General features: G+C 38.8%; 1 long non-coding RNA gene across 1 annotated transcript; it reads left to right on the forward strand.

The window, feature by feature from the left end:
• Positions 1-13,599: 13,599 nt before the first annotated feature.
• On the forward strand, positions 13,600-21,941 carry LOC311427716. The gene is made up of 3 exons (XR_014687513.1): positions 13,600-13,719; positions 19,582-19,703; positions 21,144-21,941. It is a non-coding gene; the product is annotated as an uncharacterized lncRNA (long non-coding RNA).
• The last annotated feature ends 4,230 nt before the right edge of the window (positions 21,942-26,171 follow it).

Here is a 26,171-nt window from a genome sequence, read left to right on the forward strand (position 1 = left end):
AAATCAGAGGGAAAACGCACAGTTCCAATAAATGAATAAGTGGGTTTAGTCCTGTGGAAGCAGGGCTGAAGCATGGGGTTCAGACCTTGCCAACAGCAGCAATATTAATGATGCCAGGTAATCCAGGATCTATGCTTATATCCCCCATTCACAAGAGCAACTTGAAAACATGTACAGTCATCTGGGGTAATTTTTATTTGCCTTCTGGTCTTGAAGTCTTTGTGCAAAGACTCTGTGTATGCACTGGCTTCATATTTGCAAGCTTTCTCCAAAGTCAGCAGGAATAAAAACTTGGTTTTTTGTTAGAAGAAAAATGAATGTGGAAATTTGTGCACACCCTCATGATGCTGGCTATCAGCTCCTCTAGGAAATCTCCAAATAGCAGGAGTCTTTTGATGAACTCATAAGAGTTAGAGCTGTTGGTCCAAAAACAGACTAATTAGGTCAGAAGTGAGGACTGCATCATGTTTAATCATTGTTTAATCTGATCAGCTTCCAGAAACTCTGATAATAAAAAAATCCACACTCATCATATACTTTTTTCCCTAGCAAAGTGGTTGGTGTGAATGAAGGACCTCAGAACAGAGAGAAGAGAATTTCCTCTGTCTTCCTGTGAATGGTGATAGCCTGGCACATTGGCTCCGTGACATTTAGGCTGTTTTATGAGGCTCCCTCTTCCCTCGTGGGTGATCCTCCACTCCAGCTGTCAGATGTCTTACATTTTTCTCTCATTGTTGAAAGAAAAGTTGGAATGCCTAGCTTCTGGAAAATTGTTTTTTCATCCCCCAAAATATATGCATAGTCTTTTTTTAAAAATAAAATGCTAATATACAATATGTACATACTACTTAATGTAAAAACAACCTTTCATTGAAGTGTTTTGTTCCAGATTGTTATTCCTACTTCAAATTCATAAATACCTTATAAGTACACTATTGTGATTTATACTACAATATAAATATCATGCAAAGTTGAAAAAGAAGTGCATGGCCTTATAGGAACAATGTGTTTCAGTAATCTTTCAGTGAGATTTTGAGAAATGCAGTTTTGTTCAGAAAATATTCCACATAAGGGACTGTTAATTTTCAGTCAACAGCAGCTGCTTTTCACTTCTTTTTAGTAAAATTTTATTGCTTCAGAATACAATGTAAGAAAACTACTAAAAATATCACTTTCTCAACCACTGTTTAGAAACTTAAAGATATTTTGGCTGGAGTTTTAGAGCAATGCTGTCTGATTATAAGGAGCAGAAAACTTTTGTGCTCTGCTGTTGAGTCTTTTTCTAATTAAAGTGGACTTGGGCACCAGGTTTAATACAAAGTCTAGAGATGACCAGCTATAGTGCTTTAGTGTCTGTTGCTGCATTAGGGATCCAATCCTACAATTCATAAAACAAAACCAAACCAAACCAAAACAAACAAACAAACAAACAAACAAAAAACAAAAACATTTTCATAGAATCATATAATCATTTAGGTTGAAAAAGACCTCTAAGACCAAGTCCAACCATCAACCTAGAACTGCCAAGTCTAATTTAAAAGGTGTTATAAAATTTTAGTTAAAAACCTGGTCACAACTCTGTCTGATTTTCATTTTTTGCACTTCAATGTAATTAATTTTTGTATGGATATCTTAGCTATTCTGTAACACTAGGTTCCATGCCCCTGTAGAGACTTGCTATCCTTTGTTATGAAAGTCAGAAAGTCTTGTATTAGCAATTTGGTCATTTTAACGCAGCTTCAGAATTGCAAAAGTGGTTACACAGATTTTAATTGAAAACATGGCATTTCAGGATTTTAGCTATAAACAATCACGAAGGCACTTATATGTCTCTTTGGGGTGTGAATATGAAGTCCATTCTGCACATACACAGAGGTTCTGCACAGACATGGGGAATGGAATCACTTGTGCAAGAAAAATCAAATTTATAAAACATAGCCTAGGATCTTATTTTTTTCCTCTTCAAGGCTCTTTTGCATGCTTTATATTCTGTCCTTCACTCTCCTCTCTGTCTTAATCTTCTCCACAGAGGATAAGAACCCAATAATGTTCAAACACACTTTGCAAACTCCCAATGTTCAAATAGCTTCCAAATTACACATTATAATGAATTCGCTCTTTCATCTAATAATGCTGTTGAAGTACTGTTATTTTTACCTACTGAACTCTGACACGTAGTTATTATGTTCAGCTTCATTTTTGATGGGTGCAAAGCACCCAACGCACCTACAGAGAACACTGAAATCTGTGCTGCTCAAAGTCTTTGAAAATCTTGACAGGGTTCTGGTTCTTCATCTCTCTCTCTTTTTTTTTTTTTTTTTTTCTTATCTCTCTCTCTTTTTTCTCTCTTTTTTTTTTTTTTTTTTCTTTTTCTTTTTTCCCTGTTTTACTGTCATGGAAGTTGCACTTATTTGTTCTTTACACTAAAGTAATGAAAGCAACTTATTTATTGAACTTGGTCTGTAACAGTTATAGCTGAAAACTGTGTGGTTACACAGCACCTGAGTTTGAGACCTTGCTGAGACGCAGGCCTGTAAGGAAGAGGAGAGACTTTCTTCGTACTGCCGGAGTTGTTTAGCCACTTCATCCACTGTGGGTTCCTCATCCTCTTTCCAGGCCATTATTGCCAATGAGCTGGCATATGATGATGGTGCACTCCGTACAAACTTCTGCCACATGGGTCGTGTACACCTGACTTCATCTGGATCTTTGGATGTTTGTCTGAGGTCTGGATCCTCATAAATCACTTCCCGTACGGCTAATTCCCTCAGGTACTGGATTCCCTTCTCCATAGTGGTCCACTTGCCTGGTAGACATAAAAGTTCTTCCTTGAAGGGATACCTTTCCCTCACAGCTGAGAGGAGACACCTCCAGAGGCTGTGAGATTGTGCTCCATCTGCAATTGCTTTGTCAATGCCTGCATCTCTAGCAAGGGATCCCAGTCGCTTGGCTTCCCTGCCGTCTAATTCCACACAATTGGCTCCAGAGTCCCAGCATTGGAGCAGCCAGGTGACAAGCTGCTCACCTATACAGCGACCAAAATCTTTTCGCACATCTCGTAACTCACGCTCGTTTAGGCTTCGGGTAGTTACTGTTGATTTTTCAGCTTCCTCATCTTCCTCCTCCTGAACCCTTGATGGCCCAGCATCGTCGTCGTCTCCGTCGTCTCTATACCTAGATTTGGCAGAAGACTCTCTGCGTTCTAAACAACCTGAATCTCTATACCATTTTTTCACCTTCTCTACAGGGGCAGCTTGCACTGCTACTGCTCGTTTCTCTGACCTTGTTACAGGGTCTGCCACAGAGGTTGGAATACTCTCCGCAGGGTCAACTTGCACTGCTACTGCTCGTTTCTCTGACCTTGTTACAGGGTCTGCCACAGGGGTTGGAATACCCTCTGCAGGGTCAACTTGCACTGCTACAGCTCGTTTCTCTGACCCCGTTACAGGGTCTGCCACAGGGGTTGGAATACCCTCTGCAGGGTCAACTTGCACTGCTACAGCTCGTTTCTCTGACCCCGTTACAGGGTCTGCCACAGGGGTTGGAATACCCTCTGCAGGGTCAACTTGCACTGCTACAGCTCTTTTCTCTGACCCAGCCACAGGAGCTGGAGCGGCTGCAGGAGCTGGAGCAGCTGCAGGAACCGGAGCTGGAGTGGCTGCAGGAACTGGAGTTGGAGCAGTTGCAGGAGCTGGGACTGGAGCAGCTGCAGGAGCTGGGGCTGGAGCATCTGCAGGAACTGGGACTGGAGCGGCTGCAGGAGCTGGGACTGGAGCATCTGCAGGAACTGGGACTGGAGCGGCTGCAGGAGCTGGAACTGGAGTGGCTGCAGGAGCTGGAACTGGAGTGGCTGCAGGAGCTGGAACTGGAGCATCTGCAGGAACTGGGACTGGAGCATCTGCAGAAGCTGGGACTGGAGCGGCTGCAGAGTCCACCGTAGGGGTCACAGTGGCCGTTGGATCTGTCACGGGACTTGGAGTGGCCGCAGGGTCTGTCACTAAGTTGATAGCAGTATCAATGGCAGCTCGATAGGCATGAGCCAGGCCCCAGCATGTTACAATGATTTGTGTTACTTTGGAACTGCCAGAATCATGACACCTTTTTCTCAAGCATTCTGCCAGTTTTTGAGGATTTTGCAGTTGTTCAGGGGTGAATTTCCAAAACACTGGGGGTGCCAACTGCTCTAGATGCCTGCCCATATCCTCCCATACTCCCTGCCACCCACAACTATACTGCCTCCGGGCAGCTCTCCGGATGAGCTTCCTAAGTAGTTGTTTAACTTTAAGCAGAACCTGAAGTGCATTCAGGAGGCAGAACAACAAGACTATGCTGGTCTGAGTATCCCAAGGATATTCAATATCTTGGAGAGCTATTGTAGCAAGCTCGGAGGGTAAGAGGGTGGTGAAGGAGGAAGGCATAGTGATCCAGGAGGATACAGGGGTGGTGAAGGAGAAAGGGAGAGTAATCAAGTAAGAAAAAATATCTTCCCCTTTCCCCTCCACAGATTGACTCCCTAATGGAAAAAAACAATAGGTATAATTGCTAATAGTTTCCAAGATACAGTTTCCAAAATACAGAGTCGACGATGTCACTGAGTACAAATACCAAGTTAGAGTCATGACCAGATATCTCATCGTCTCATAAGCCATTGCTACAACACATAATGATCTGAAACCAGGGCCCGGAGAGGATAAACAACATGACAGAGAGCAAGTACGGAAAATAATGTACTATAATACTCAATTTGGAAAACAGGCGCAGCAGAGTTGAGATTAAAGCAATCAGCATTATGACAAGTGACTATTAAGCAGGTCTAATACTTACACCAATTTTAGTTTAACACACTGTGGTCAGATCTGCCGTTATCTCAACCTTTCGTGCCCCACGTTGGGCGCCAAAAAGACTGTCGTGGTTTAACCCGGCTGGCAGCTAAATACCACGCAGCCGTTCGCTCACCCTCCCCCCTCCCTCTCTGGGACGGGGGAGAGAAATGGAAAGTGAAGCCCGTGAGTTGAGATAAAGACAGTTTAATAAGACAGGAAAATAATAATAACAAAATAATAATAACAATAATAACAATAATGTTACAATGGTGATAATAGGAAAGTAATAATAATATGTACAAACAAGTGATGCACAATGCAATTGCTCACCACCTGCTGACCAATGCCCAGCTTAACCCCGAGCAGTCCGGCCCCCTCCCCCTGGCTAACCACCCCTATATATTGTTTAGCATGACGTCAGATGGTATGGAATACCCCTCTGGCTAGTTTGGGTCACCTGTCCTGGGTCTGTCCCCTCCCAGCTCTTACTGCACCCCCAGCCTGCCTGTTGGCAGGACAGAGCAAAAGGCTGAGATGTCCTTGGCTTGGTATAAGCACTGCTCTGCAACAATTAAAACATCAGGGTGTTATCAGCACTCATCCTAAGCCAAAACACAGCATTCCACCAGCTACTAGGAAGAAAATTAATTCTCTTCTAACTGAAACCAGGACACACAGTTGTCCAATAGACCTGTGGTTTCTGCTAGCAACGAGGGTCTCAAATGCTGGTCAAGGACAGTCTGGTTAAGCAACATACATACACTGCCTTACTTCTCTTGAGATGTTATTTTTTCCTCAGCCATTTGCATTACAAAAATTGTTTTTATGGTTTTCCTTATTGTGGTGTCATCAAAAGCATGTTAATTGGTAAACATTAGATAGTAAATTTCTGTTTTGTAATATTTTCTTAAAATTTTAATTACTAGACTGTGAATACCTTGCATTATGACCAATATCTACAGAAGTCTATTGAGATTAAAATAGCAGTGTGTAATTCCACATCATTATCCAAACAGTGTTTGAGTGTATTTGCTCTGGACAGTGTGCAGCACTTCCAAAAGCTTCTCTTGGGAGAGCAAATCAGTTCACTTACATCTGTTAGGGCATGCAGGGGAATATTAGCACCTTTTGTGGGCACCTTTGTAACCTGTTCATGGAGTATACAGCACCTGAGACCTGCTGATTTTGAGGTTCATCTGCTGTCCAGGTACCAGCTAGTACCCTTTTCTCTTTGTCAGTAATTTGTCTGTATCGAGAGAGGGGTATGATTGGTCTCACATCACCTTGTTTGACAAAACTGTGAATGTATTCTCTTCGTAAGTATCAACTTGAGAACAAAACAGTAAACAAACAAACAAACAAAAAGGAAGAATATGTCTATCTTCACAGGCCATGCAGAAAGGACTTTTGGAGCTAGGCCTGGAACCAAAATTCAAACTAGAAAGAGAAAAGATAAGAGAATAAGGATTTTCATTTCTGCTAAAATTAATGTAGGCATTAATGTAGGCATCATGAGCTCAGACAGAAGCACCTTGAATAGTCTTTGCTCATTCTAACGTAAATTAAAGTAAGGGAGAAAAACTTTTGTGGTCTGAGAATCAGCATCCCAATAAAAGCAAAAGTTCCTTGTTCTGAATTTTGCCATGTTTAGAGGGACAATACAAATCCTTAGAAAATCTTCCCCAGTTCCCCAGGTCTTCCCTCACTAGGTCATTCATCCTCAGCAACCTGGAGACATGGACTATCTGATATACCTGTTATTCAAAGGAAAAAAAAAAAAAAGTAAACAATGATATTCTTTAATTTTTTATCCCTTCTGCTGAGTATTATAAACATCACACTCACTAAAGAAGTGGTATAAAACACATATCAGATTATTCACACTCACTGCCAGCTTTGGCACCTTTCATGCACAGACACCAGAATTGCCTTTATTTTTTGGTTTGTATGCAAAATTATGCCTCACACAGGGGAACTCGGCTCCGGCCCAGGCAGCTACTTTCCAGACCTTGCAGAACTTTGTTCACAGCACATAATCTCTAGATTCATGTTACAGAAAAATGTTTCAGAACTAGAATCAGATAATCTATTTCCTTCTTTCTCCCTTTCTTTCTCTGTTCACAAACAGTTTTGCAAATGGCACCTTGCCCTTTATATTAATTGAGAAAAAGATTTTTGTAGTCGTATTAGATTGTGTGCCCATTCAAAGGGCTACCTGCAGGTTTAGTGATCACAAAAAAATTCCTCTTAAATCAGATGCTTTCCAAAGCAGACATCCTGGAACAGTAGCATGTCAAGACATTGGAATCTAGAGGTGATTTATGACACTAGAACCTCCTATTTTTTCTCTTTCTAGCTTGAATTTTGGTTCCAGACCTAGCTCCAGAAGTCCTTTCTGCACTGCCTGTGAAGATAGATGTGTGTCCATTGCTATCCCACTCTTTGATTTCCCGTACCCTAGGTGACAGCAGAGCGTTTCGAAAAGAGAACTAGCTTTCACGTACAGACATGCAATGCATTTTTATTTGCTTTTTAAATTGCACAGGATCTTTCTACCTGCTGTGCTTAATTTCAAAGTCGTGTTAGGTCATAAAAATAAATGTCTGCTCTTTCATATGCCCTTCATTTTGTACCACTTTTTATAAAAACTGTCTATGACTGCAGCAGCAAATTCTCCCTTATCCTCATTGTAGCAGTTTTATTTTTGTCTTATCTAGGCAAAAGGCACAAACACACTAAAAGGTGTTTCTACTCCTCCTTCCCCGCTCCCTCCCACACCCTACTGCATTTTTTAATCTTTACTTGATTTTGGAAGTATTTTATTTTATTTTATTTTATTTTATTTTATTTTATTTTATTTTATTTTATTTTATTTTATTTTATTTTATTTTATTTTATTGTAAGTGTGTGTGTTTTTCAGAAGTCAGCATTTTCTACTAGCAAGACAATTTTTTTTTTTTTTTTTTTTTTTTTTCCCTGTGACAACTTGCAGTATCATGTCATTCTTTAAAATAGATATGAAGTATTCCATAAAACTTTTGGGTGGCCACCTTTCAATCTTCTCTGTTGACTCTTCAATTATTTGTAACACAAAGTCATGTTTCTTCTTTGTTTCCTAGTTTCTCTAGATGCTAATTCTGTTTACATTAGATGAAATAAAATTTTCCTGATTCAGTGTATCTGAGTAGTTATGTTGGCATGGGTATGTACTGGTATTGTCTCATGAATAACTGATGATGACCCCAAGGAAAGAGGAAATTGAAATGAGCTTAGGTGTTGGTGGGAAGAGCAGGGAAGTTACTGGCTAGGAGTAAATACTTGGTTATTGGGACAGAAAGGCTAGACACAGGGAAAGAGAAGGTTGTAGAAAAACGTAAAAAGAGTTCAACAGAAAACATTATTAATGGAAATAAAGATGGTAAGAGGTACATCACCTTTGATTTACAGACATGTTTCTTTGGCAAGGAGTAAAAATCTGCTTTTATGGAGATATCCTCAACACTATCTTTTCCAAAATGTGAGGTGAAATCCTTGGAAGTATGACAAGTCTGGTCATATTTGCATCATAAATAAGGAGGTTCATGTGGTCCAATTTCATTGTTTTATTACTCTGGAGATCCAGGAGATACACAACATTCTGATGAAGGTATGAATTCATGCTGTGTTTAATTCTGCATGTGTTTTTGCCATCTGGCTTTGGAAATGGTGTGAGCACCCAAAGTTAACCTGGTACAATACGGTCTCAGTAGGAAAGGGCAATCCAACCCAACTGTCCCCTTGTTATCTAAATGATGGTAAAACAGTGGTGGAATATTAAACTCCACTGATGAGCTTCTGCAAACTTACTAAGTCTCCCAAATAATCAATAATCCAGAGATTAGAAAGTGAAGTTCTGTTGCTGCTCTACTTATGGTATTTGCTGCGAATAAATAAATAAATAAATAAATAAATAAATAAATAAATAAATAATAATAACAGGATAAGAAAAAATGGAATTATTACTATGCATTTTCTACCTTGCTGTTCCATGCTTTACAATTGCCTAATTGTTCATCAGCTTCACAATAGAAATGCTTTTTTTTTTTTTTTTTTTCATGCACTTAAAGATGACTTAAGTGTCATTTAGTCAATTGGCAGAACAAAGAAGTCAATTTATGGATCAGATTTTTGCTATTTCTTTATTCTTTAAAATAATTTACTTTATTGGTTTAGTGTGCTGAAAGGTGAGGATTGACAGGAGTACACTGCAGAAATATCACTCCACAAAATCGGGTCATACACACACATCTTTGGTAAAGCTGGAGTTGAAAAGGTAGGACTTTGTTAGCTTCTATTTGCATTTAAATTTAAATTCCCTAAAAAAAAAAAAAAAAAAAAAAAAAAAAAAAAAAAAAAGTACCCTAGCACACTCTGAATCATACTGTGTCGAGTGTTAGAAACAAATGCATGAAAGTGTAGGGAAGGAAGGCTGAAAACAGCTGTCTTCTTCACCCAACCAACCCCATCCCACAGAATCCAGCAGGAACCTACTTTCTCCCAGGAGCAATGTCTGGTCCTAGTGAAGTAAATAAAGCTCATTAAAGCCCCTCACAATTTCTTCGTATTCTGCCTCATATTCGTTTCTGCCTCCTAAATAAGCCTGCTTGCTTGCACGCTTGCATACCTTATGAATAACATTCTTGCATGCCAAATCATTGCATCAATGTTCATATGCACACCCAGCTCAGTTAGTGGCTGAATATTTACCGTGTCACAGTTGGCACTGTGTCCAGCTTGGGAATACATTTCTTCTCTGAGGACAAGATTTTATTTATTTATTTTTTTTTTCAGACATTTTTTTCTTAAGAAGAAATGGAAAATCTTGGAAATATTTTTGTCCTATCAGATCTTCAGGATCTTTCCAAAACCATGGAACAATGTGAAATTCTCCCACACTCAGTAGTGCATGCCTAGCTTGAAATTAGGAAAACAAGGTTAGTTTTATAGAAAAGCCCTTCCTGTACTTCTTGGGGATATTTTACTACTTTGTATTAGACTCATTTCTCATTTGGGGAGGTGTGAAAGATTTCACAAGTTGCATCCTCAACAAGTTTTCAACTTCCCGATTTAGTATATACAGGCAAGATGTCATCACCTCTCTTAGGAGCAGGACTGATTCAAAAGGCATGACTTCTGAGAGTTTGGTGTCCTCATTTGCTACCAAGGAATATTGACATCTGAGCAGAACAAAAGATCGTTTAGTGAGTCATTGATCTCAATAGCTGGAGTTTATTTCGTCTTCTTGCAAATCTCTCAGCTGAGTATTTAAATGAATGTGGGGACTCAGGGTAGGAAGTCTGACAAGTGAAGTTTACATCAGGCAGATGCAAATTGTGGAGGTTATTTAGTAGTCAGATTTTCCTCAGAAAATCCAAAGGCAGATACACTCATTGCAGGAGATGAATGCACAGTCTCTCTCAAGACATCTGAAGTTTGAAGAACAGTGGCTTAATACTTCTAACAGCAATAGTTCCAATATGAACCTATGCATATTCCAGGTGAACTGTGGCAAATATATGCATATATGTATTTAAACATAACTATATGGTTATATACTTATTATTTATTTGTTTGTTTGTTTGTTTGTTTATTTTCCTGGGGGCAATGCAGAGGAGAGCACTGCGTCACAGCCTTCCCCATTCTTTTTGCTTTAATACACATCTATATTCACCAACTGACTGATCTCCATCTGCTGGATATTTTTTACTCAGCTGCTCCTGAGACCCCAGTAATTCACTCACAAGAGTGAATGCAGGACTGACTCTTCTCTTGGCTTCTTCTTCTCAGACTCTGTCTTTTTTTCAGTCCTTGTAACCAACTGTCTTTGTCCCCCAGTATATATCTTCTATTTATGTTAGGTTGAGCCCACAGCTTCTGGTAAATAGGTGAGCACTCTGCATTTTCCTTTTTTTTTCTGGCTACCTGTGGCAATGTTGGTGTTGTAAGATATGGAGGCTTTCCAAGAATAGCTAAATACAGTAATTCTTCAAATCAGCAATGTTTGATAGAACCGGGCACAGATGTTGATTACTTTCAGCAGGACCTTCGCTCCACTTTCTGAGAATACAATTTTATCTCAGCTTGTCTTGCCAGGAAGGGGATCCCATTAGGTTCCTATAAACCAGTGACCATTGTTCATGGATACCCACGGAGAAGCTGTTTCTGTTGGGTTTGGTGGTTGTGGTTGTTTTCAGCTGCAGTTATCTGCAAAAAGCAGACAATAGATACCAGAGGACACCACAGCAAACTTAAGAGCCAATTGAATCTGCTGATCCATAATTCAAATATCTCTATATGAGGCAGTTTTATCTGATCCTGTTTGAACCTTGAATAGCAATGGCGCTATTAATAAATAGTTATGTACAAACAGAAATCTCTCTGAAAGTATAATTTATTGTTGAAAAATAAATTAGTAAATTGAAAAGTCTAAAATATATTGATTAAGAAAATAGAAGATTTTTATTTTTATATATTCTTGCTTATCAGGGAAATAGCAATGCTGATACGTTATATCATTCTGATTTTGCAATATCTGTATGTGAAAAAACATTTTCAGTTTTGCTGATAGCATACTAAGGACTTGGATAGGTATATCTGAACCCGATTTAGCATTTTATGTAAATTTCCCTTTTTTTTTTTTTTTTTTTTTTGGTTTTGTTTTTAATTGTAAAGAAGCTTGGTCTTTTCAACATGGCTTTGGACTGAGAAAAAAACAAACAACATAACAGTTCAACAATAATATTGTTATATATGGAGTGGTAATTCATGTCCAGATAATGGTTGATATTAATAAAGAAGATGGAGATGTGGGAGTGTGGCCATGGAGGTTGGAAAGCCCTGTGGTTGGTGATAACATCAGACTCTTAACGATGAGGCCATCAGGAATGTAAAAGAGTTTAGAGGGAACCAAGAAGGGTGATTCAGGAGACTCCATGCAGTCTTAGGGTTGCTTGTTCTTCAGCCGTTAAGTCATGGAAGTTTCTGGGTTTTTGCTGTTGTTGTTATATGCAAAGTTGTTTGACCAATGAAAAGTTGTTTTGAAAAGAACTGCTGTGGGGACAAGGGTATAAGAGGGGAGCCTGTCCTCAAGATAAAAAAAGTCAACACGATATAATGAAGTTATGTCATCAATAAAGAAGCAGGAAAGAGGAATGGAAAGGAACAGGCTAGCAGAACGGAGACCAGGACAGGAGCAGACACATTGATTACCTCATGAAGATAGGTCCAACCAAACTCAGCAAACTGCTCAGAGAAGCTCGTACAGACAGTCGCTGGAAATAGGCACACCGGAGCTGGGAAGAAGCTCAAGCTGAGAGAAGCAGACCCGCGCACACAACTGCCCCTCACTGGTCAGCAGTTGCGCATTATGGGGAATCATACGTCCTTAGGAACAAAGACTGTCCTGGTAACCTTACAGCTTATTCTTCTTATTAACAATCAGACAGTTTATGATCCTGAAACATGGGACCAAATTGATGTCAAGGTGTGGGACTCTGCAACTAAACACAACAAGGTTGCAGTGGGATTGCTTGGCACCTGGCGAGCAAACTCTGAGGCCTTAAAGAGCCATGTGGGACCAAGTCAGAAACGTGTGGTTTGCCAGATAGTGAGGGAGCTGTGGGCTTGTTTACTGATCCGACTGCTACGCCATCAGCCCCTCTGCTGCTACAGCCATCGAAGGTTTTTGCTCTTATACCCCCTTGTGACCTGGACGTGCCTTTTGACCCAGGCCCTATTGACCTTGAGAAGGAGATGGATATGCTTTTCTTTGGTCTAAGAACGGGATACATAAGGCCCGAAGGCCGAGTTGCTTGACAACTTAAAGCAAGACATGTTGTTCAAAAGGAATGGAAAATGGAGATTTGTTTGTAATCAAGAAAATAAATGGAAAATGGAGACTGTTAAGTCATGGAGATTAAAGGATTGTTTGTTACCTTTTCTGATTGTACATATGTATAGGTGTACTCGGGTATAATATGTACATGTAAAAGCAATGTTCTGTATGTTTAGAAGGTTTGACACTCATGTGTGCATGTTGGTGGAGAGTAGACTCCCCGCACACCCAGCGCTGCTTCCTTGCCTTTTATACCTTTTATAAACATTCTTTTATAAATATTACTAAATTCAGATTGAGATGAGGCTTCATTTATAAAAATATTAACCATATCACATACCAGGCTGCTTCTGGAATGAAGCAGCTATGCTACAAAATTAAGATACCAAGACCTAAGTTCATTTCTCGCAGACTCCCACTGGCACACTCTGCATTTTTCTATCCTTTTGCTTGAGAAGACAACCTCAGATGAAAAACTTAATAAAGTGTAAACAAACCAATGGGGTTTGTTCCTAAAGCATGACACTATAATTGTTGTTGTAATTATTTTTTTCACCTATTTGATATGCTAAAGATTTTGCTTATAAAGAAGCAGAAAAAATAAAGCTGACAAACTCTAGTGGTATTGTCTTATAAAATGATAATTACAGATTAGTACATTGCAGAAAAATACTTGATTAGCCTAAAAATGATATGATTAGATAAAACTCTTTAAAATTGTCAGTCATGTAAGAATTTTAATATCCTCTACTCCTCTCTCTCCTTCCTACCTATGATTTTCAAGATTTATTTGTCACTATTCCCTGTTTTACTGCCATACATAGTGTTTGCGGGCTATGGCAACCAATCCCTTTGGGCTTTCTTTGCTTTAATTTGCATAAACACAGACATCATATGAATATTCAGTGAGTGGCTTTGCATTAAGCAAGTGCCCTTAATCAGCTTTTCAGTTCAGATTTATTGGTTGCCCACACAGTCGGCTATTTCATCCAGCAAATCTGAGGGCCCTGCAAAGCTAACCAGGTAAGAACTGGAATTTTTTGATGCATTTAATGAAGGAGAATTATCACTGATTATATAGATTGCGTGGAACACCCAAAGCTTGCTGGTTTGCTTAGGGAGAAGCTATATGTGTATTTTGTTGTTGTTGTTGTTGTTAACCCAGGATGGCCAAGCAAGCACATGCCTCTGCAATTTGCATAAACATCAACTCTTAATGAATAATGCATGAGGGTTATTTTCAACACCCAGCTCCTCACGCGGAGGGCTGTGTAGCACAGCGGCTTGATTGGCTCTGCGGCATTGTCATCACCAGCAAATATTCCTATAGCTGGCAAGCCACTAAAGAATCTGGGCTCGATGTAGGGTATTTGTTTTTTTGAAAATGTCAGCTATCATCTCACAACAAATTGCACAGGTCACCTGCTCCACCTCACCAGCTCTTAGCGCTTCACACTTCCATGAAAAATGTGTTACCAGCTTGACTGGTCTGTGGCCGTGACCAGTGCCTGAGTTTCCCAGGGAAGGTGGCAGCAGCTGTATTTGTCTGTAACTTGCATAAGCATTAGAATCATGTAAATAAGGAGCATGGCGCTGGAGCACTGCACCCTCCTATTCACGGGGCGACCTCTCTGCTTGCCGCTTCTTAAACATGAATGCAATCTGGAAAGGGAAGAATTAGACAGTAAATATGTTGTTGGTATTGCTAGCTTGGTTCTTCTTATCTGTCAGTAATGTCACTCAAAGACGAAGGTTGGAGGAAGGGAAACCTTTTCATAAACTAAGAAAAGGTGAGGAAAGGGTTAATTAAGGGTTCAGCAGCTGGGAAACAGGATATAAAGAGTCAAAGCTAGTTTATGTAATTAAATTATTGGAGATAATTAGCATTGTTCTCCTTATTCTTTGCTCGGTTCTCGGCTTTTGCCTGTCTGTTGTAATGAACCATTGGGTAGGAGATAAAACCACAGTGTCTAAAAGCTGCTCTGGACCAGAACCTATGAGTAGGTCTGACCCAGAGGCTCAGAGGCATGCTAGCCCTTGGGGAGGTCGATATCCCAAGTGGAATGTGATGTGTGTGAACACGAGGTGGACAAACTGAGAAAGAGAGAAGAAAAGAGAAGCGTGATAGACAATAACAGTTTTTGTAAAAGTTGTATTAAATAATATGCGTAATCAGAGCATCTGCCCATTAAAACGTTTCAGAGACTACACCCTGTGCATTTCGTAAGCGACAGTGGGAAGTACTCAGTTGTCTGTGGTTTCAGACTGACATTTCCACCTCTAAATTTGAAATGCCTGGGTTTTAACAATGCAGCATTACTAAAACTGCACATTATAATGATTTCAGGTAACCTGGAGTAATGTGGTGCAGAACATGGGAGGCTGATGTGTTTTCTACCATGTAGTCACCGCCAATGAGAGGATACTGAATACAGAATGTGATTCAACTGCTGGTTAAATCCTGAGAACCTGGCACCAGCCAAAACCCTGGGGGAATGGAGAGAAAAGCAATATGCCTGGGATGGTTTGGTTCTTAGTTTCCTTATTTGGGTAAATGTTATTTCTTCAAACAAATATTTCTGTGGCTTATTAAATGGCATTAGAGGACTAATTTTAGGATTCTTAGCAGAGGGCCTGCCAGGAGCATGTTTTTATTTATTTATTTATTTATTTTATTTGAACTGTTTGTCAGTTTCTGTTTTACCTTTTTTTCCCTTGAGTTTCTGTGTTTTGAATGTGAAACAGGAAGGGGAAACAGGAAATAAGGAATACAAACTTAACATGTAAAAATAAGAGAAAAGAAAGTTTGCATCATGATTAGATGCCCCTACTCAAGAGATGTTAACTTTTAGTCAAGATTATTAAAGCTAATTTAAAATTTATATCTTATATCAAGTATATTAAATTAAATCTTGCAGGATTTAATACTGCGCCGTTCATCACCAATGATTAAATGTTTACAGCTATAATAAACACTAGCTATCTTTGTTGTAGTGAAGGTGTTCTAGGATAGTAGTTGTAAAAGAATAAGCTAGAAGTAGATGGCTTATCATATAGATTGTGTAAAAGACATCTATATTAGTAAATACATTATTAATGTATAATAATATATTAGTATAGTATTAGTTATGGGACGTAGCACCTTATTCTGTTCCAAGCCCTCCCTAAGTGCCTGGCTTTTTTCATAATGAGAAGAAAGAAGCTTGTTAACATCCTGATTAGTTCTTCACTTGTGACTGCTGTCATGGTTTCTTACCTGAATTTCTAGAGGCAATGTGGGGATTGCATATTTGGGAAGGACTTCAGGCCTGTCACGTCCAAAGAGCAGATAACATCCATGCTGGAACAGCAAAAGGAAGGAAGATGCTGCCTGAAGCCTCATCTGAAAAATGGAGGAACACAGGCATAACATCTTTGTCCAGGAGGAAATGTGAGGAAGTGCTGTAATGTCTTCTCTGGGCAAGGCAAAAGTTATAGCCCAACATGAAGCAATAAATTAGGATGCTGATTCTCCTCTCTCACCCCAACTTTACACCAGTGTAACGCCACTGGCAGTAGTGGCAGTATTCCTCACTTACCCTGAGGAAAAGAAAAAGAAAAGCAAGCTTGGAATATTTTATATTTTCCCATGTGACTATGTATATACATGTAAATATATCCTACAGATAGTTAATTTGGATGTACTCAGTATAAACAACAGACTTATACTGTGTTCAGCTTGAGTCTATTTTACTTTTATTTATTACAAAAAGAAACAAAAAAACAACTCGTCACCAAAATGCAGCAAACATTTTTTTTTCCCAAACATTTACCCATATTAGAATGTGTCCCTAAATGTATTTGTATCCGTTTAATCTTCCACAAATTCCTCTCTATTCTCTCACAGCAACATCAAAAATCTTGCTGCTTTTGAAGATGATTTGCTGTAAACCAATGATAATCAAGATTCAGAACAAAAGTGCTGGCAGATTATCAACAATAGAAAAATAGATGTAATGGCAGGAAGCGTTTTTACATAATGAATGAGTTGTTAGCATATCCATAACTGCAAGGTGGATCACATCAGTACAATTTCTTTTTCTTTAAATTCAACCACTTAGTTTAAGTTTAAATTTGTATTGGTATGATGGTACAGAAAGAAAAGTCTAATAGCTCTGAGTTTTTATGTTTGTGGAATAAGTATGTTTTCTGCTGTAGAAAAAGGCAGAAAAGTTCAAACTAAAAATTACAGATACTTTTAATTCATCTATTCTGTTTTCTTTTGGGATTTTATATTATTGCTTTTGTTTTGTTTTTCTGGTTGGGGGGATGATGAGTAGGAAAATTCTGGAGTCTTTCAAATCTTTCAAATGCAATTTTCAAGGAGCATTTATAAATACCAATAGAGTCAGTTTTGGTTTTACCAGGTAGTCAAACAGAGAACTGCCAGGGTGCATCTGAACCAATCCAAAAGAAAAACGTCAACTTAGCAAAATTGTTTTTCCATTCTTTGCCTGGCTGCTGTTTTCTGAAAAATACTGGGCCACCTTTTTCAGCACCTGCAATCTCTTTCCCCGGTGATCGTGATGGTTAGAGCTCTACTTCACTGCAGTCTTCATCACTAAACTCCTCATTGCACCTGTGGTTGTGCTGCAGAACAGGGAACCATTGCCCTCTCATGCCCATTTTCCTATGAAAAAGGGTGGAGAAGGGCTGATCTCGACTGCCATCATATGTTGCCCATGGCTTTTCGTCCCTTTGGGAGTTATCAACATAAGAAAATACCTCTCATGAGTCTGTCCCAGGTACCTTGTCCAAGCAGTGGGTCCTGGTAAAAGGACAGGGAGGAGCTGCACCAATGCTAAGCACTATAATTATTTTAGTTTAGGATTTCATGAATCATTTCCTGGTTTTGCCAGGACCCAAAGTTTATTTAGTGCAGGTTGGTAATGTCTTCAAAAATGAGAGATGACTTCTTAACAGAAGGCAGTGACAATACGTATTGCTCTGTATGTCCTAATACTTTAATACAGGATACCTGATGCAGCAAAAATGAATTTTAGGGGAAGGAGGACTTTGTCCAGGTGTGACATGCATATTAAGTTTGGGTCTTGGTCCACAGTGCACAGCTCAGCAAATAAATAGTGAATATGTTCCTAGGATGTAGGACTGAATTCCTGAGTGTTCAGATTTCTACTATTTATTCACCTAGAGCACCCTGAAAAATATTTGATTTCTAAGGCAAAAATACATGGTCTTATATGTCTGTGGCATAATGTACTCATATTTTCTGAAATATATTTTTTTTTCCCAAATGTTTTTATTTCTTGGATTTGCAGTATAGTTGTACTACATTACATCCAAAAACTATGTGTAAATTTTTATATCTTTGTATCATTGCAGATGTGCAGAGCATAATGGGACATGCGCTAAATAAGTGCATACGCATTAATATGACATAATTAACAATTTTTGCCACTGCCTGATTTTATCTCTTTATATGACTTCTTACTCAGAAAACTGAAATATGTCAATAGCACTGTCTCCACTTTTTATAACGTTGTTGGAGTCCACATTTTTACATTTTTACAGCACAGAGAAGTACAATAGAGCTTTAGCTAATCTTTTTTTTTTTTTTTTTTTTTTTTTTTTTTTTAATTTTCTTATGGTACTACAAATAAACAAGTACATATACAAACAAACAATATTTGCTAAAATTATTCTCACTTTACCAGGAATACAATGTTTACTTTAGAGTTTAGCTTATTCTGCATATTTCAAAATATTAACATTTACACACAATCTCTTTCTGATTTTTGAGCAAGTGAATAGAAGCTAACAAACAAATACTGACCACTAACTCCAAAGACTAAGTCTAAAGACTATCGCTTCTCCTTACAGGCTCCATTGCTCTTCTTGGTTCATTGATTAGGAAGGTTAAATAATTTATATATCTGAATTAACCCTTGTTGGTCCCTCTACTTAAAATATTTCAGTTGTAATCACTGCAGCTGAATTCAGGTAAAAATTCTGTGTAAAAGATGTGAATGCTGCATGAAAATATGGTTATTGTGGGGAGAGAAGAAACTCAGGAGTTTTCAGGGAAATGGAGATCATTAGGGCAAATAAATCAATTTGCAAGCATAAAATCCAAAATCTGAGAGAGGGAAGGAAGAATCATGGATGTGCACCTTTTCTTATTGTAAGTTAATAAAAATCTAATTCAGTGCCAGGCTTTTTAACACATTGGCATTAAATAATTAAGATGTGTATCCACAGGTGTGCCTGAGGATATATGCTTTAAAATATTTCTGTAGTTTTCTGACAGATTTTAAAGAGTTCATTAAATCTGGGAAGAAAACATATTCACTGGTGTTTGCCAGTGATGTAGGAAGTTTCCATGAAAAGGCACCTTCCGTCCCTTGACACCATTGTTCAGTTCTTTAAAGAGCAAATGATGCTGGGGAGATGACTTTAGAAGTAACTCTGCCTATTGATCGTCCATTTGTTCTCTCTTTATGGACCATTTATCCCAAACAGTGGTACATAGTTTAAACCTATGTCAGCACCTTCAGGATCCAGCCCTACATTCCCAAATTATGCAGCTAAACAGCTTCAGAAAACAATCTTTTTTTTCTCTAGCATTCAGTCTATGCTCAGCCTATATTCTCCACATACACACACAAAAATAAATAAAACAAATATACATATATATATATATACATTAAAATATCATAATCTATCTTTAGAAATATCACAGTATAATAACAGCTCTAGCCACACTGCCCAAGCAAACAGCCTATTCCAAGGGACAGAATAAGAAATAATAATAAACTGTTTAAAATTGAGTTGTGTTTTTGTTGTTGTTGTTGTTGTTTGTTTGTTTGTTTGTTTTTCCCCATGTAGAGTTCTCCAATGAGCAGAGGAATAAACAGTAAACCAGACATTGGGCTGAATTCTGGGCTGCAAAGATTGAAAAGAGGTGTGGTTTCAGATGATCTGGAGCACTCAAATTGATTTCCTGTGCAGTAAGTGACAAACAAGAAAGTTTCTTCTAGGTCATGAGGGCTCTGCTCACTGCAGCATGGTCTGATGGAAGGCTGAAACAGGGACCACCAGGAACAGGGAGCAAACTGACTCCTGAGGGTTTGGCTCAGGCCTTCTGAAGGGGATACCAAACAGTAGTTTCTCCCTCTCGAGTCAAAAGAAAGCAAAAGAAAGGAAATGAAATTAAACAAAACAAACCAGAGCAACAAAACAAAACAAACTAATAAGCAAACAAACAAAAACAGAAGACTCCCACTGTGCCCAGACTCAGAGAGGAAAAAAGGATTCTTTGAAGAATACAGATTTTACCCCATTGATTGTCCTTCTGCCTTTGAGAGATATTTAGCTTTCCTGCAGGTTGGAGATAAACCTGAAACATCTTTTCAGCAAAGGCTCTGACAAAATAAAGGTGTCAATCTGCTAGAATTCATCTATTATTCATCTAATCTGCTATAATTCATCTATAAATCAGCTTCCTCCAAATATCAGGCATGTATTTTTGGCAGCATGGAAAAGACAAAGACAAGGAGGGTGATGGTAGGTGTGTTAAAAAAAAAAATCAGGGCAAATACAGTGAAAAGAAAATAAATTGAATTTCATAGAAGAACAAAAAGTCCAGGAGCCCAGCTTAAAATAAGGTTTCAGTCGAGGTTGTCAGTGGCTCCTCAGAGGTATGAGTGGTGTTTTTTTTTACTGTCCACGAGACCTCATTACAGCACTGCACATAGATACAAATACACCAACTTTTTTAACCACTTCAAATGCACCAAAGTGGGCTGGCAATACTGAATATTCCCATCTTTAAAATAGAATGCTCTGCCTTTCATTTGAGTTATTCAGATATCATCAGAAATGTAGGCATGCATAGAGAAGGAGGGAGATAGAGAAGCATTTCAGAAAATTGACAGCTTTGTGGATGAGTTGAAAGCAGAAGCAAGATATATTAAAAATACCAGAGAGAGAGTGAAGCACAGAAATACAGAGAAACTGGTGATTAAGGGTGTTGTCAATAGGGTCTGACAGTAGGCATGCTCTGAGAGCTGAGGTATTTCAAACACAGACACCATAAAACCAGGAAGATAAACACATATCTCTAGTGACTTCCTCATCAGGTCTGACTAATTTTACCCCTGTCATCCCACAGTCAATGAAACTAGGTTTTAGGGTGGTTTCAGAGGTTACACACCATGGACAATACCAACCCTCCAATACTGCTGGCCAGAGCTGCCATGAAGACGTGTGCCCTATTTTTGTATGTAAGTATCCAACAGACAAGTTCCAGTCCAGGGAAAGGCACCAGGGCTGGATGCACTCGTGGTCCTCTTTGGTAGGAGCTCCTATCAAAAAGTCACTCTTCTACTTAATTAAGGCTGAAACAGGCCATTTCTTGACCTGCTGATGATGGCAATCTCCTCTTGCAGGGGACAATATCACCCAAGGTCTGCCAGGACTGATGGACCTTGCCTACTCAACACGTGGTCCAGCAAAGGAGAATGTGGGTGATACCTGCATGCAATCAGCTTACTGCCTGGACAAATTCAGCTCTGATTTTCTTCCTGGCACTCCCTTTGCATGCATAACAGCAAATGTTACAAGCCTGCAAAATGATCCAGTCATTTACAAATATGCCTCTGATTATTTTGTGTGTGTGCTGACAGTCCAACCGCTACATTGTGAATTGTTTCTGACACACTATGCAAAGAGAACTTCCTTTCAATTCGTTTTCTATTATTTACTTTCTTTTTCAGTTGTCTCCTGTGAGGAGGGGGTGCAAAAATCAGCGATCGATTAATTTCCTCTTTACACTTCTGATTTCACTCATTCTGGACCCTTTCATGCACTCCCTCATGCCAAATAAACCATCTCTGTGTTGAGAACTGCTACCCTGGTAATTACTGCTATTGCTCCTCTCCGTACACTTACTACTGGACAGGATCAGACACACTGCTAGCCCAGCCATGAAAATTTTTTGGCATTTAATCTTCTTAATTTCTTCTTAATTTTGTGTCATTAGTTCCACCTTGCAGGGGGCAGAAGAGTGGAATAAATGCACTTTCATTGAAGCAGAGAGCAGCTACTTTGATTTCTGAATGGGTGCAGTATTCCATGTGATCAGAAATTGTTTTGTTTGCTGGGGAAAATTGTGCCAGTGAGATCTAAATAAGGCACCACAGAGATCTTTTGAAACTGATTAGAAAGATGTCCATCTCCTTGCACTAAAGGCAGAAAGTGGGCATGGCTCAGCCAGGCTGGTGGCAGCACCAGCATTTGCAATGTCCCCTTTCTTCTACTATGGGAGGGGAATAAAAACCAGATTAATCCAAATGTGAAGCGATGGACTTTTTGGACTTAATCATCTGTTGCCTGTCCTCAGAGATCAGCCACACTGAAGGCAGATCAGTTGTATTCCAATTGTTGTTTTGTTGCTCTCCAAATTGTAATATATACATAAAATATACCAATAGCTATGCACTGAAAACAACTGTGGTTCGCTGCAATTACCTGTGATTATTTTACCCTTTTAATACTATTTATATGGCTCCTGTATCACTGCTCCTGATGCTGAAAATCTGGATGAATTCTGGCTCACTACAGGTTAAACTCTTATGACCACACCCAGAGTAGAGAGTTTTGAATTGTTTCTTTTGCATACAGCTGCATTTCATATACAGCATCCTGTATTTTTTTTCTCTTGGAGCTGAATTGATGAGGTGGTGTTTTGAATATGAATGATTTAGATACATTGGCTGGTATATTTCCACCTCCCACCTCCAAGCTAGGCTTTCTAAATTATTATGTCTAAAAGTGGTTAATTTGTGCATAGTTTCTGAAAATAATGGCCAAACTGAGCATGAGAGTTAAAGGGAGGCACTCTTCTCTTTTTTTCAAGAATGATATGGTGTATCAGCTCAGAACTTTTTAAAATGCTGATGTTCATATCGTAAGCCCCCTTATTACAGTGAATATCTATACAGTTTTATATAGTTATTTTGCAGTCAGTTAAGTCATTCATTGCAATTAAACAAGCAATCCCCAACTACCTGTGCAATAGGCATGTTAAAAATGCCTAATGGTTAACTTTTAACAGGATGCTATGTACTTGCAATTTAAAAGCAGTTAAGAGATCTTTCCCTTGTTGTGTATTAAAATGTTTGCTCTGTAGCTCAGAACTCATGATAACATTTTACAGAACAAACTCTAGCAACACATTCAATATTTATCCAGACCAAGGAATGGTTTCATCGGCATACTGCAAATATATACAGAAATGCAGCAGGAAATACAATTTCAGGCTAAAATTTGACATACAGATCTATTTCACTGACTCCTGGAGCCCATGGATAGGTGTGCTGACAACAGTGGTTTTATCTGATTGGAAAGTGAGAGTAATTCTGGAAGGACAAGTAGAGCTTAAAAACTCTTTACTACTAAAAAGTGTCCAGTGAACCCTTTTCAGGGGTGTTTTTGTTTTAATGTAATTATTACTGATGCTTTTGAAAGTACTACATTTTTCCTACCTGAGCTTTGACCATTTTCCAATGTTAACAAGTATTTGTATCACGTATTCTGAGCATAAGCATGTAATCACATTGATTTTGACTTGTAAATATGCACACAAAAATCCAGTGAAGTGTGTTTTAGTGGTGACCAGCCTCTAAACATTCTCATTGCACTGTGAAAATGCTGGCGTTTTGAGAAGCCCTTATGGCACATAAGTAAAAATAGTATTGATAAGCATGCTTATGGAGTAAAAAATCTGAAAAGAAAAAAAAAAAGAAAAAAAAAAGTGGAAACAGTAATAGCTGCTGATATTTAGGTTCTGAGTTTTGTATACATCACTGTGGCTCTGCAGCTAAGTCAATACACATTTTTATAGTGGGGAGAAACCTTGTAATGAGTGCTGGTTCTTCACTGCAAAGAGCATGCTCTGCTTATAGTGAAATATTGCATAAGCCCCAATGACACAAGTGGTAATAATAGTCTTCTCTAACTGTACCACTGAAAATGACTTTAGCTGATGTCTCTCCATTGAAATATGCTTAAATGTAAAATCATTTTATTTTGGTTTAATACTTGGTATTTTCCTTTCCTGATCAGTAATCATTGGACTATATCCCTTTGTTAAACATTAAGAAAAAAAAAAAAAAAAAGAAAAAAGCCCTCATTTTTATTTACCTTGTATCCTTAATTCACCATGCCATCCTATTGCATCACATTATACAGATGACATGCTGGTCAGATACAGCAGTATTAGCTATTATTACACTCTAATAGTCTGGTATTTTAACTCTGAGATCTCCATTGTACTGCATTACTGCCTATTGTTCTATTAATCTCATATTATTGAAGGGAAAATCAATAGGGAATTGTGAGTACAGTCTGCTAAGATTTTCATATCCTGTTGGTGCTATTTTTAGTTCATGGTATTTCACTGTTTTCTGTATCTTGTGGAAACTGAAGCATGAGAAGAGAGAATGGTATAGAAATTATAAATAATCTCTGATAAAATAAAATAATAATAATATAAAAAGTGGAACTGGTAATTCAAATAAACCTCAAATTTACTTAAATGATTGGTAAATGCTTAAATTACTGGCTAGAAGTACAAAAGTTATATTGATATTACAATGTGTTTGTCCTCAGGGTTTGAGCTGGAGAGGAGGGCTGGTGGCATCTTGTGCTGGCTCCCATAATATGTGCAAATCCAGTTCATACTGGGTATATTTGATGCATTGCACTTTTTAGTTATAATCTGGTAAATCACAGAATCAGAGTGGCCTGGGTTGGAAGGGACCGCAATGATCATCTAGTTCCAACCCCCCTGCCATGGGCAGGGCTGCCACCCACTAGATCTGGTTGGTGCAGCACACAGTGCAGGAATCTCATAAAAATCCAGCAGGCTGGGATGAACATCAGCAAGAAGCACTCAGTTTTTCTTGTTAAGCATACCTCTGAGACTGTATAGCAATGTGGGAAGTGCTGGACCTGCAAAGGGCACAGCAGCTGCGGTGGTCCTGTAGTGCTGTGCCTATCAGGGTAGGTCACTGCTGTGGACAGGGATATTTGGGCTTATTTTGCCAGCAACAGGATTGATTTTTCAATGATGCATCACTGCTTTGCACAAATTGAGGATGGGGACCTATCTATGTCCATACTCACGTGCCCTGTTTGAATGACTATCTGCAACATTATATACACTTTAAACCTCCTGTGTGTTGTGTGTAATTTTGCATGCAAGTTGGGGACCTCTTTTTCAAAATGTTTCCCTTAGTATTCATTACATTTCAAAGGGTTGGCAAATGCAGTTAGAAAACCTTGGAAACATAAAACATTTTGAATTATTTCTGTCATTCTGAAGTGTGATTTAGGCATTTCTCTAATTGGTTAGTGCCACTTATTTAAGAAAAATGGTAGAGTTCCTCTGGAGCTTTTTATTTGCTTTTTTGAACGAGTACAAGTTTTGTACCTGGAAGCTTTGAAGAGAAAACTTTAAGGTTCAGTCCTTTTTATATACTTTGCTTTTATATACTTTGGGGGTTAAATAGCCTGACTGAGAAATCATAGAACCACAGAATGGCCTGAGTTGGAAGGGACCTCAATGATCATCTAGTTCCAAACCCCTGCCATGGCTAGGGATGCTACCTATTAGATCTGGTTGCCCATGGCCTCGTCCAACTTCTTTTTGAACACCTCCAGGGATGGGGTATCCACACCCTCTCTGGGCAACCTGGTCCAGTGCCTTTCACTCTCTGAGTGAAAAATTTCCTCCTAACCTCTAATCTAAATCCCCCCTCTTTTAGTTTAACACCGTTTCCCCTTGTCCTATCATTATCTAGCTGAATAGAGTCCTTTTCCATCCTTTTTATAAGGCTCATGGAAGTGTGATGAGGCCACCCCAGAGCCTTCTCTTCTCCAGGCTGAACAGCCCAAGCTGTATATAAACTATTCAAGTACACGATTTAAACAGACCGGTTCTAATGTCATCCTGTAGATATTCTTTCTTTCTTTCTTTCTTTCTTTCTTTCTTTCTTTCTTTCTTTCTTTCTTTCTTTCTTTCTTTCTTCCTTCCTTCCTTCCTTCCTTCCTTCCTTCCTTCCTTCCTTCCTTCCTTCCTTCCTTCCTTCCTTCCTTCCTTCCTTCCTTCCTTCCTTTCTTTCTTTCTTTCTTCCTTTCTTCCTTTCTTCCTTCCTTCCTTCCTTCCTTCCTTCCTTCCTTCCTTCCTTCCTTCCTTCCTTCCTTCCTTCCTTCCTTCCTTCCTTCCTTCCTTCCTTCCTTCCTTCCTTCCTTCCTTCCTTCCTTCCTTCCTTCCTTTCTTTCTTTCTTTCTCTCTCTCTCTCTCTCTCTCTCTCTTTTTTTCTTTCTCTCTTTCCACATTTATTCTTTTTTGTTGTTGTGCTTTGCTTATTTTTTCTGTTTAATTTTTGAAAAGAAAGACCTAAAGAGGCTGA

The sequence above is a fragment of the Aythya ferina genome (genome assembly GCF_964211825.1).
Source record: "Aythya ferina genome assembly, chromosome: Z".
In the NCBI taxonomy this organism is placed as follows: domain Eukaryota; kingdom Metazoa; phylum Chordata; class Aves; order Anseriformes; family Anatidae; genus Aythya; species Aythya ferina.